The sequence below is a fragment of the Etheostoma cragini genome, chromosome 18 (assembly GCF_013103735.1).
Source record: "Etheostoma cragini isolate CJK2018 chromosome 18, CSU_Ecrag_1.0, whole genome shotgun sequence".
NCBI classification, from domain to species: domain Eukaryota; kingdom Metazoa; phylum Chordata; class Actinopteri; order Perciformes; family Percidae; genus Etheostoma; species Etheostoma cragini.
In genome coordinates, this window is record NC_048424.1 from 22,852,657 (window position 1) to 22,863,796 (window position 11,140).

Sequence of the window (11,140 nt, forward strand, 5' to 3'; positions counted from 1 at the left end):
CAATCCCTTTATTTATGCTTTCTTTTACAGCTGGTTTAGATCAGCTTTCAGAATGATCGTTTCTGGGAAAATATTTCAAGGAGATTTTACCAACTCAAAACTGCTTTGACGTATTCTCTGGAGGACTGAATAAAGAGCGAGCCTGTGTGATTAAACTTTGTTACCTGCATCTCAGCATCATGTTTTGTCATCTTTTTTATAATGCAATAACAAATGAAATATTAAGGCTCAACAGTGCATTATAGGGAGTTATAAAGCTATTGTAAAAGATAATCTATAAGTAGCAGTAACAAGTAGCAAGAATTTCCTGAAGGTTTCAGTCAAAACAGGAAGTTATGAGCATAATGATTCAGATTAACACAAACCTCCTCCCAGTAGTTCCTAGGTGCCACATTTGGTATCTGAGAGTAAGCTCACGCTTATCTGTCCTCTCTGCATATTGACAAGAGAGCGGAGGTCCTACACACACACACACACACACACACACACACACACACACACACGTGTGTGCAGAAGTGCGGATAGAGCAAACTACGTCGGCTCTGCAGTTATGTTGAAGTCACAGTGAGTCCCTTTAGGGCTGATGAAGTGGTGTGGTTACAGTTTTACAAAACTTCACACAGTCACCATTCACAGGGATAAAAGGTTGTAAGGCAAGGCAACTTTATTTCTACAGCACCTTTCAGCAACAGGGTAACTCAAAGTACTTTACATGAAACATTAAAGAGCAATTACAAACAGTCATGATGAAAATAAAACAGGCTAAATAATATAATGTACAATTACAAGAATACAAGTTACAGTGAGTAAGAAATGAACAATTATTCAATTTAATAGGTTTAAGGGATGGGTTTGGGAGGAGACAGGGAGGGGTTTTATTTTTAATTTTTAAATCTGTTAGTGTAAAATATTCAAAATAAATAAGATGATGTGTTAAATAAATAGATTACAACTGAAATAATGTTTTAGGAATTACAGAGGAAAACCAAAAAAGTATTGCTGGGTCCCGGGAACCCGATTTCAGGGACTAGAATTGGTTCAGATGTCAAAGGTACTCAACCCTAGTAGTCCCCCATGCTCCACTAAAGCTGTGTGTGACAGTCAGTCGGCAACTAGTTAACACACACTACGTACACACAGACTGTTAGATATATGCTGATTCTAAATATGATTGTTGGCCACATTTTGAGCCTCTTGGATAAGTTTCTTTTTAGTTTCTCTGACGCTATGCCATGTATAGTTGGCACAACAATTAAAAATAAGATTTTAGATTAGGTACTGTTTTCTTCTGTTTAATTATTTAGGGAGGTAAGTCTTTTGTCATTCTTTTTGTCATTTTTGTTTCTTAGGTCAGTTTCTCATCTCCTAGCCAGGATCGATTGTTTGGCTATTTTGTTCGTAGACGTCGACAGCACCGCGACCACTTTCGGCTCTCCATTAATATCAGATCACAGTGAAAGGTGTCTGTGTTTAGAAAAACTGTAACCACACTTAAAACCACTTTACCGGCATAGCCGTGACTCACTGTGACTTTAACAAAACTGCAGAGCCGACGTTGGCTCCATCCGCACCTCTGCACGTGTGTGTGTGTGTGTGTGTGTCAGACCTCTGCTCTCTGTCAATATGCAGAGAAGACATATAAGCTTGCACGTACTCTCAGGTATCAACATTTTGCACCGTTTGATTTTACGTGGACCAATACCGGTAGTACCGATGTGATTCAGTCGGTACCAGTACAAGTACAGGATTCGATACCCAACCCTAGTCCAGAGATGTGGCTGGCTTGCAGACTAGCTGTTATGAACAATTGAGTCACCACCATAGTCTACTTCCACATTCTGCAGGACTGAATGAAACAGGCTAGCCTGGACCGGATATCAAACCTGGGTCAGACTCTGCAGTGACCTTGCTCGTTTCCAGGCAGCGGCAGTTCCCACCACTGAGCCAGCGTGCTGCCGCCCTCAGAGTAGAGCACAGATTCCATCTCTACATCTAAATCGTACTCCTCCCCCCATAATTGGGGAGAGCAGGCAAGGCTATGGAACCGGCTTGCCATATATATTCTGTGATAAGTCCGTGTATTGACTATAGCGACAGGGTCGAAGATGCATTTTTCCACTTTACTTTTCAATTGTCCTGCACCGTCCAGAAGGTGGGATTTGCACAGCATGTCTTTTATTAATGCACATCTTAAATAATAGATAGTTGCTGAGTAAACATGGTTATTGGAGTAAGAGAAAATGGCGTCCCACCGAGTGCATACTCGTGTGTACTGCTCTTGTGCAAAGCCGTCCATCTTTTTCCCTTTCATATTTAGTAAATTGTTTTTTTCTTTGTCATATTTTAGAAATCATCAGAAATAATTACAGTCATATTGTATTTTCAAACATAAACAAACCGGTCCCATAGCAACAATAGAATCACAGCTAGAATGGAATAGAATCAATAACCATTTGGATGGCAGGCAGCACGTGTGATGCGTCAGTGCAGTAGTGTTGGAGTGGTAGAGCTTGTAGTTAGTGCATGCTGCATGCTGCATGCTACATGCTGCATGCTACAAGCTGCATGCTGCATGCTACAAGCTGCATGCTGCATGCTACATGCTGCATGCTGCATGCTGCATGCTACATGCTGCATGCTACAAGCTGCATGCTGCATGCTACATGCAGCATGCGGCATGCTGCATGCTACAAGCTGCATGCTGCATGCTACATGCTGCATGCTACAAGCTGCATGCTGCATGCTACATGCTGCATGCTGCATGCTACATGCTGCATGCTATAAGCTGCATGATGCATGCTACATGCTGCATGCTACATGCTGCATGCTACATGCTGCATGCGGCATGCCGCATGCCGCATGCTGCATGCTACATGCTGCTTCTGCGCACCACTCTGCTTCCAGCTACTGCCACCGGACAGCCCTTTGTTTTCAGGGGCGGAAAGAGGAGCCGAGTGTGTGTTGCCTCCTCCGCCGGTACATAGCCTCTCCACTGCCAAGACCTCGTAAATGCCTCCCCGTGGCACACATGGGAACTGGTCCTTTGTGTTTCCAGGCTAAGTTGTACAGGATCTCGGAGCAGCAGTGGGCCCCAGAGATGCGGCATGTAGGTCCATTGGTGAGTAGAAACGCCCTGATGCCCGTCAACCACTGTCCCAGTTATGGGTAAATAGCCTCAGCTATGGGTAAATAGTGATGACCCCAACGGGGGCGCGGGTGGAGGATGGTGGTGTGAGAACGGCTGGGAAGGAGGAAGAAGGCAACCGCAAAGCTACGTAGGTTAACTCAGTGGGTGGATACAGTGGCTGGGGGAGGAAACCCCAAAGACAAACCTGCACCTGGAGACAGGGACAGGCAGAGTCCAACTGACCAGACCACCCCCCCCCGCAACTCTTACCAGACAGAGGTCGTCATGGGTTCCCTCAGGCTACTGAAGGTCTATCTGGTAGGACCCCCCCCCCCCCCACAAAAAAAAGTCCTGTAACGATGTAAGAAAACTGAATCAAGTCCTCACAAGCTGGGTATGGTACACAAAATTGTCTATGGAGATGTTCCTAAATATTTTAGAAAATATTTTAATAGAGTAAAATTCCACAGGTACTCCATTAGGGGTAGCGCAATAGATAGAAATAGTTGTATGTGTAAATCAAGTGAAACACACACATTTGCATCCTATACCCCCAAATCATAAGTTGGCTCAAATGATTTCATATGTTAAATATAATATAAACATGGGGTTTTGTATGGAGGCACATGTTGGACATCCAGAGTAAATAATGAAATTGACGTGAGTGATTCTTTCAGGACCATTTTGCAGGTTCACTACGAGTCTCCTGTAGCTTTAGACTTTAAGACCAAAACGGTTGATTTAGGGCCACAGAGCCTTCAAACACAGCTGCAATTCAAAGTTTTATCAAGATGAAAAGCTTTAGACTATACTCTGATTATTGTCAAATCAGCTACAAACTTGAATTATTTGATAAAGATCAATTATCAGTTTTCTTTTTGTAATAGCAAAAATCAATAAATCCTATGATTTCCATGTAGTTTTGGTTTAATGATATACCTGAGCCTCTTCTTTCATGGCTCCAGTATGTTGAGCCTGTTTTGATTTAGCTCTAACCTGAAGTCTGTTTGTCCTGAGTTTCCTGAACACATCCCTGCTGATTCTTTTACTACACACACCTGCTGATTCTCCTACTACACACACCTGCTGATTCTCCTACTACACACACCTGCTGTTATCGGCAATCTGCACACCTGGTCCTGATGAGCATCTCTGCACCATAAAATCCGTCACCAGACCTCCGTTGGCCTAACCAGTATGTTGAGCTCTTGCAGCTTGCCTCTAGTTTTTGAAAGTCTGTCTGCCTGTCGCTAACCTGCCTCCTGTTCCTCTGTTTGCAGTTAATCACCTGGGTAGAAACTCACGCCTGTCTGGCTGACAACTTCCCAATTGCATTCTAGGATCTGCACAAACCTTCCTGCCTGACTATTTCACCCGCTGCCAAAAATTGGGACTTACCCGCTTCCATATTCATACTACAAATAAATACTCCCCTTGTTATTCCACCTTACCTCGTCTGGGTCGGCTTCTGGGTACCAGGCAGATGGTGACAAAGTCCGTCCCCTGACTCAAATCAGTTAAATCAAAGGCAAAAAAGAGGGGCTATACCTAACAACCTTATTGGATTATTATCCGAACATTCTCTAATAACGTTTAATATTCTTATTACCTGACTATACTATAGTAAATAAAAGCTTCTATATTAGATACCGTTCTCACAGTGCTATAGCTAAATTTAAGGAAGATATTCCAACAACATTTCATTTAATTCTGTCCCTTAATGTACCAGAGGACCTTTAGGTTAACATTAGATATGATCAATATGTATCTATTGAAAGGTTATGGACCACAGTTATTTAAAGTAGCTGTGATAAAACCTCTCCTTAAAAAAAACCACCCTCGATCTTGAGGTCGTAGCAAACTATTGACCTATATCTAACCTTCCCTTTCTCTCCAAGACCCTTGAGAAGATAGTCGCTAATGAGTTATGTGATTTTTTTTTTTTTTACTTAGCAAAGGTTTACTGGAGGACTTTCAGTCAGGCTTTAGAAAGTATCATAGCACAGAGACGGCACTGGTGAAAATGACTGACCTAACGGCTGCAGACAAAGGACTTGTCTCTGTACTTGTTTTACTAGATCTTAGTGCTGCATTCAACAACATTGACCAGACCAGACCATCCTGTTACAGAGACTGTAACATTAAGTCCTATTTATCTGATCATTCTCAATTTTTTAATGTTAATAATTAATCCTCTAAGTAAGCTATGGTTAGCCATGACGTTCCACAAGGCTCAGTGCTTGGACAAATTCTATTGTCCTTAGACATGATTCTTCTAGGCAATATTTTAAGGAAACACTCAATTAACTTTCATTGTTATGCGGATGACACCCAATTATCTAGCAATCAAGCCAGATAAAACTAGACAGTTAGCTAAACTTAAAGAATGCATTCGATATATAAAATCATTGATGACCAACGGTGGGGCTCAAATGTTTTCAAATTCAAAACAAAAGTTCAAATGGCAGATTTGACATTCATATAATATGTCAAAAAACGTCAGATTTTTTTCCATCATTTTTGCTTTCAAAATAACAAAACAAGTATCACAGCTTGGAAACGCTTCTTGTAGCCAGCCAAGAAGGTTTCTGAGCTGTCTGTCACGCACTGCTCTTTTAAGGTCTATCCATAGATTTCACATTATGTTGAGGTCAGGAGATTGTGAAGGCCATGGCAAAACCTTCAGTTTACGCCGCTTGACGTAATCCACCGTGGATTTTGAGGTTTGTTTAGGATCATTATCCATTTGTAGAAGCCCTCCTCTCTTTAACTTCAGCTTTTTCCACAGATGGCATCAAGTTAGCTTCCAAAATTTGCTGAAATGTTATTGAAACCATTTTTCCTTCCAATCGTGAAATGTTTCCTGTGCCACTGGCTGCAATACACTCCCAAAGCATGATTGATCCCCCCCCTCCATGCTTAACAGTTGGACAGGGGTTCTTTTCATTAAATTTTGGCCCCTTTCTTCTCCAAACGTACCTTTGTTCATTCTGGCCAAAATTCAATTTAAACCTCATTGGTCCACAGAACTTGTAAATGTAAATGTAAATGTGCTGTATTTATATAGCGCTTTTCCAGTCTTAACGACTGCTCAAAGCGCTTTTACATCTACAGGAAACATTCACCATTCACACAGATTCATACACTTTGGCCGGGGCTGCCGTACAAGGTGCCACCTGCTCATCAGATAAACACTCACACACATTCACACTCCGATGCGCAGCACCGGGGGCAACTCGGGGTTCAGTGTCTTGCCCAAGGACACTTCGACAATGACTGCAGGGGCGGGGATCGAACCACCAACCTTCCAATTGGCAGGCAACCGCTCTACCACTGAGCCACAGCCGCCCCTTGTTCCCACAATGCATCAGGCTTGTCCATGTGTTAATTTGCAAACTTTAAACACAGAATTTTTTGGTGAGGACGTAGAAGAGGTTTTCTTCTGATGACTCTTCCATGAAGACCATGTCTGTACGAGTATCTCTTTATAGTGGAATGGTGTAGCCCAATTCCAGTGTCTCCAGGTCTTTCTGGATGGATCGGGCAGTCTAACGTGGGTCTGGACTTGCTTTTCTCACAATCCTGCGAGCGGTTCTGATATTGTTCTCGGTCTTCCAGATCTTTAACTTCCACTGTTCCTGATGACAGCCATTTCTTCGTTACATTCCCAACAGAGGATATTGGCATCTGAAAACGCTTTGCCATCTTCTTCAAACCTTATCCTGCTTTGTAAGCGGAAAACTATTTTCAGTTTTCTAGGCAACTGCTTAGAAGAAGCAATGGTGCTGATTGTTGGGGGGGGGGTCAGATGAGTCTGGGCATTTAAAACCTTAAGGTTGACATCACCTGGTCTTTCCAGACGATGATTGAGAACAGTCCATGACACTGTCAGGTCTTAGCTTTCCAAAGGGAGGGGGGTGCATGCTAGAAACTCTGCAGGGTGCCCAAACTTTTGCAGATGCTATTTTTTTGTTTTCTGTTCTTTTGAAAGTGTAAATGATGGAAATAAAATTCAACTTTTTTGTGACATATTATACGAATGTCTAATCTGTCGTTTGATGCCTTTTTGGAGATTTTTCCATCTTTTATTGGCTTTTCTATACACATTAATACAAATTCTTACCTAGGGTGTCCAAAATTTTGAGCCCCATTGTACAGTCTTCTGATGTTAAACTCAGACTAAACAGACGTTATTATGTTGGGCCCTAAACACCTCCAAACTTCACCATCTAGGGATGTAGCTACTCTAGATGGTATTGCTGTCATGGTTTTGTGAAGTTTCTGTTGTAGTGTGTTTCATGTTTTCTGTTTTGGTTATCTACTTCCTGTTTTGTTTTGAAATCCACTGTTTGGTTAGATCCTTGGTCACTTGACTTCCTGCCTTTGTCGGCTTTCCCGCCCGTTTGATTACCATCTCCGCCCCTAATTAGATTCACCGGTTTGTTTTCAGCTTCCCCTCGTCCCATCACTTAAATACTCACCATTCCTACTTCACCTGCCAGACTGGGGTTGTCTCCATGTCACGCTTTCCAGCAGATTGGTTTGAGTTTGCTTCTCTGTTTTTTTTGGAGTTAAGCCTGTTTCCCGTTTCCGTTTCTTGCCTGCTCGTTTTGCACTTTTGCCTACCTGATTGTTATTTGACTTCTGCCTGCCTTTTCATGAGGATTACTGCCTGCTCCTGCTGTACTGTCGCCTGCATTGTTCTTTGGACAATGGAAGTACTTACCTTCTATCACCTGTCTGAGTCATGCATTTGGGTCCGCCACAGTACCGTGATAATTGCCCTGGCCTCCAGGACTACTGTCAGAAATCGAGGAGTTCTTTTTGATGAGTTTATATCCTTTAACTACCATCTAAACTAACCTCAAGAACAGCCTTTTTCATCTTCGTGACGTTGGCGAAATTAGGAACTACCTGTCTCAGAACAATGCTGTGAAACTAATCCATGCATTAGGTGCTTCCAGGCTGGACAAATGGAATTCTTCGGGATGCTCAAATAAGTCCCTTAAGACTCCAGCTGATCCTGAATGCTGCAGGCAGTGTTCTGTCAAGAACTAAGAAAAGAGATCCTATTTCTCCTGTATTAGTTTCTCTGCATTGGCTTTTAATTTAAAATCCTTCTCCTGACCTACAAAGCTCTAAATGGTCTTATCTTGAAGAGCTCTTAGTGGCTTATTGTCCAACTAGAGCACTGCACTCCCAGAATACTTGTTACTTGTGGTTCCTAGAGTCTCTAAAAGTAGAATGGGAGCCAGAGCCTTCAGCTATCAGGCTCCTCTACTGTGGAACCAGCTTCTGGTCTGGGTTTGGTACGCAGACACCGTCACCACATTTAAGAGTAAACTTAAAACTCTACTGTTTGATTAAACTTATTGTTAGGGAGTTAGGAGTGGCAGTGTCCGCCCAGACAGGCAAGGGAGGGTGTATAGCCACAGACACAGCCTCCCTTCTCTTCTCTGCTTCTCTTCATAGTCATCATACTCATCTACCAACTCTCACAGAACTGGCTCAGGTTTGCCTTGCACCAGCTCTTTGTCATGCTGTTATAGTTTTAGACTGCCGGGGGACTTCCTTTGACACACTGAGTCCATCGCTCTGCTTGTTACTATCTTAGCTCTGAGGAGTTATTCCCTTGAGTTCTTATGTTTGTTTGTTTTCGCCCAGAAGTTTTCTTCGGATTAAGGTGGCCCCTAAATCTTGGTTGCAGCTGTTGCGGTGGTCGTGGTCCACGCCCAACTGTGCCCATCTATACCCTGCTATGCTCTATGCTCTGCTGCTATACCCTGCAGTGCCCTGCTATGCCATGAAGTACTATTTCTAGTCACAGTTCCATCATCTTTATTTTTCACAATGAATACCCATGTTGTTAAATATAATTCATAATGGTCTTAAAAAGTCATAATTTTGACTTGGTAAAAAACTTGATGAACCATGACTTTGCATACTTATTTTTGAATTTATGTTGATACAGCAGTATATTGCAGTGAACTATTAACTTGAGCATGCTGTAGCATTTTAATGAATGTGTCGCCATTTAGTTTAGACTTGGGCGTTAAAAATGATACTAGCAAAATAAATCTGACAACCTGAAGTGAGATGAAAACTGATCAAGACAGAGGCCATAGACGTAAAATTATGAATATCTATGTGTATTCACGTTTCTAGTGGTAGCACCTTCTAGTGATATAGTAATTATGGTAGGGGCAATGAAAGAAGTACAGTGACGAAGTTTAAGAATGCTAAATGTCCACGTAAAGAGGCCGGTTGGGGTGGTGGCTGGGTCAAACAAGCACCGGACTGTCACCCAAGGGCTGGTGTTTGTGTTTACGTGTGAACCCGGAAGAGTAAATTATGCCTAAGCTACTTGTTTGCTGACTCAGATACAGTGAGGAAAATAAGTATTTGAACACCCTGCTATTTTGCAAGTTCTCCCAATTAGAAATCACGGAGGTTAGTGGAATTATGACCAAAAAGTTCTATTTTGGTCTCATCTGACCACATTACTTTCACCCATGACTCCTCTGGATCATCCAAATGGTCGTTGCCAACTTAAGATGGGCCTTGACATGTTCTAGTTTAAGCAGAGGATCCTTCCGTGCCATGCATGATTTCAAACCATGACGTCCTAGTGTATTACCAACAGTAACCTTGGAAACGGTGGTCCCAGCTCTTTTCAGGTCATTAACCAGCTCCTCCCGTGTAGTTCTGGGCTGATTTCTCCCTTTTTTAGGATCATTGAGACCCAACGAGGTGAGATCTTACATGGAGCCCCAGTCCGAGGGAGATTGACAGTCATGTATAGCTTCTTCCATTTTCTAATGATTGCTCCAACAGTGGACCTTTTTTCACCAAGCTGCTTGGCAATTTCCCCGTAGCCCTTTCCAGCCTTGTGGAGGGGTACAATTTTGTCTCTAGAGTCTTTGGACAGCTCTTTGGTCTTGGCCATGTTAGTAGTTGGATTCTTACTGATTGTATGGGGAGGACAGGTGTCTTTATGCAGCTAACGACCTCAAACAGGTGAATCTAGGTCAGGAAAATAAGTGGAGTGGAGAGGGGACATTTTGAAGGCAGACCAACAGGTCTTTGTGGGTCAGAAATGTAGCTGATAGACAGGTGTTCAAATACTTATTTGCAACTGTTTCATACAAATAAATAGTCATAAAAAATCATACATTGTGATTTCTGGATTTCTTTTATTTAGATGTCTCTCACAGTGGACATGCACATATGATGATAATTTCAGACCCCTCTGTGACTTCTAAGTGGGAGAACTTCCAAATTAGCAGGGTGTTCAAATACTTATTTTCCTTACTGTATAATTGGAAAAGTCAATCCAAAGGAGAATAAATAGTTGAAAGCATTACAGAACACCTGAGAGCCTTACTGCAATATATTCCATTATGTTTCAATATTTGGATTGTAATCTATGTTTCCCTTTATTTCCAGCTCATTGATTCAGTAAATGTAAGTAAGTAAGTAAGTAAGCTTTATTTATATAGCACCTTTCACAGACAAGAAGGGTCACAAAGTGCTTTACAGTAAAAAAAAAAAAAAAACAGCAACACATAGTATACTAAGCCATATTGCTAGTTAAAAGCTTGTCTAAAAAGATGTGTCTTGAGGTGTTTTTTAAAAGATTCCACAGAATCCAAGGCTCTCAAGCCTAAGGGAAGAAAGTTCCAGAGCCTTGGAGCCGCCACAATCGCAATGTATTGTGAGTTAGGGCAGGCGGACAGGGTTTGGGGGGATGGAGTGCTTGGCTGTCCTCTAAAGGGCGCCTCACATTCACCCGATTTAAATAAAACCTGGTCTATACAATTATTCTGTTATTTTGTTTGGTCTGTTGACAAAATTTAAATGCACACAAACACACACACACACACACACACACACACAGTGCAAACTGTTATCTTTCTTTGTTGTAAGGCATCTCACATGTATCACACATCTGATTGGGCAGTGGAAGTTTGTATAAATTATTCTAATTAGATGGGAACATTTAAATATGAAGTC

The 11,140-nt window shown here is 42.1% G+C and overlaps 1 long non-coding RNA gene across 1 annotated transcript in view; it reads right to left on the bottom strand.

The window, feature by feature from the left end:
- LOC117961283 overlaps positions 1-916 on the bottom strand; it is a 21,287-nt gene extending 20,371 nt beyond the window's left edge. Inside the window, exon 1 of the long non-coding RNA XR_004660365.1 lies at positions 787-916. This is a non-coding gene — a long non-coding RNA (uncharacterized LOC117961283). The remainder of the gene's footprint in view (positions 1-786) is intronic.
- Positions 917-11,140: the final 10,224 nt, after the last annotated feature.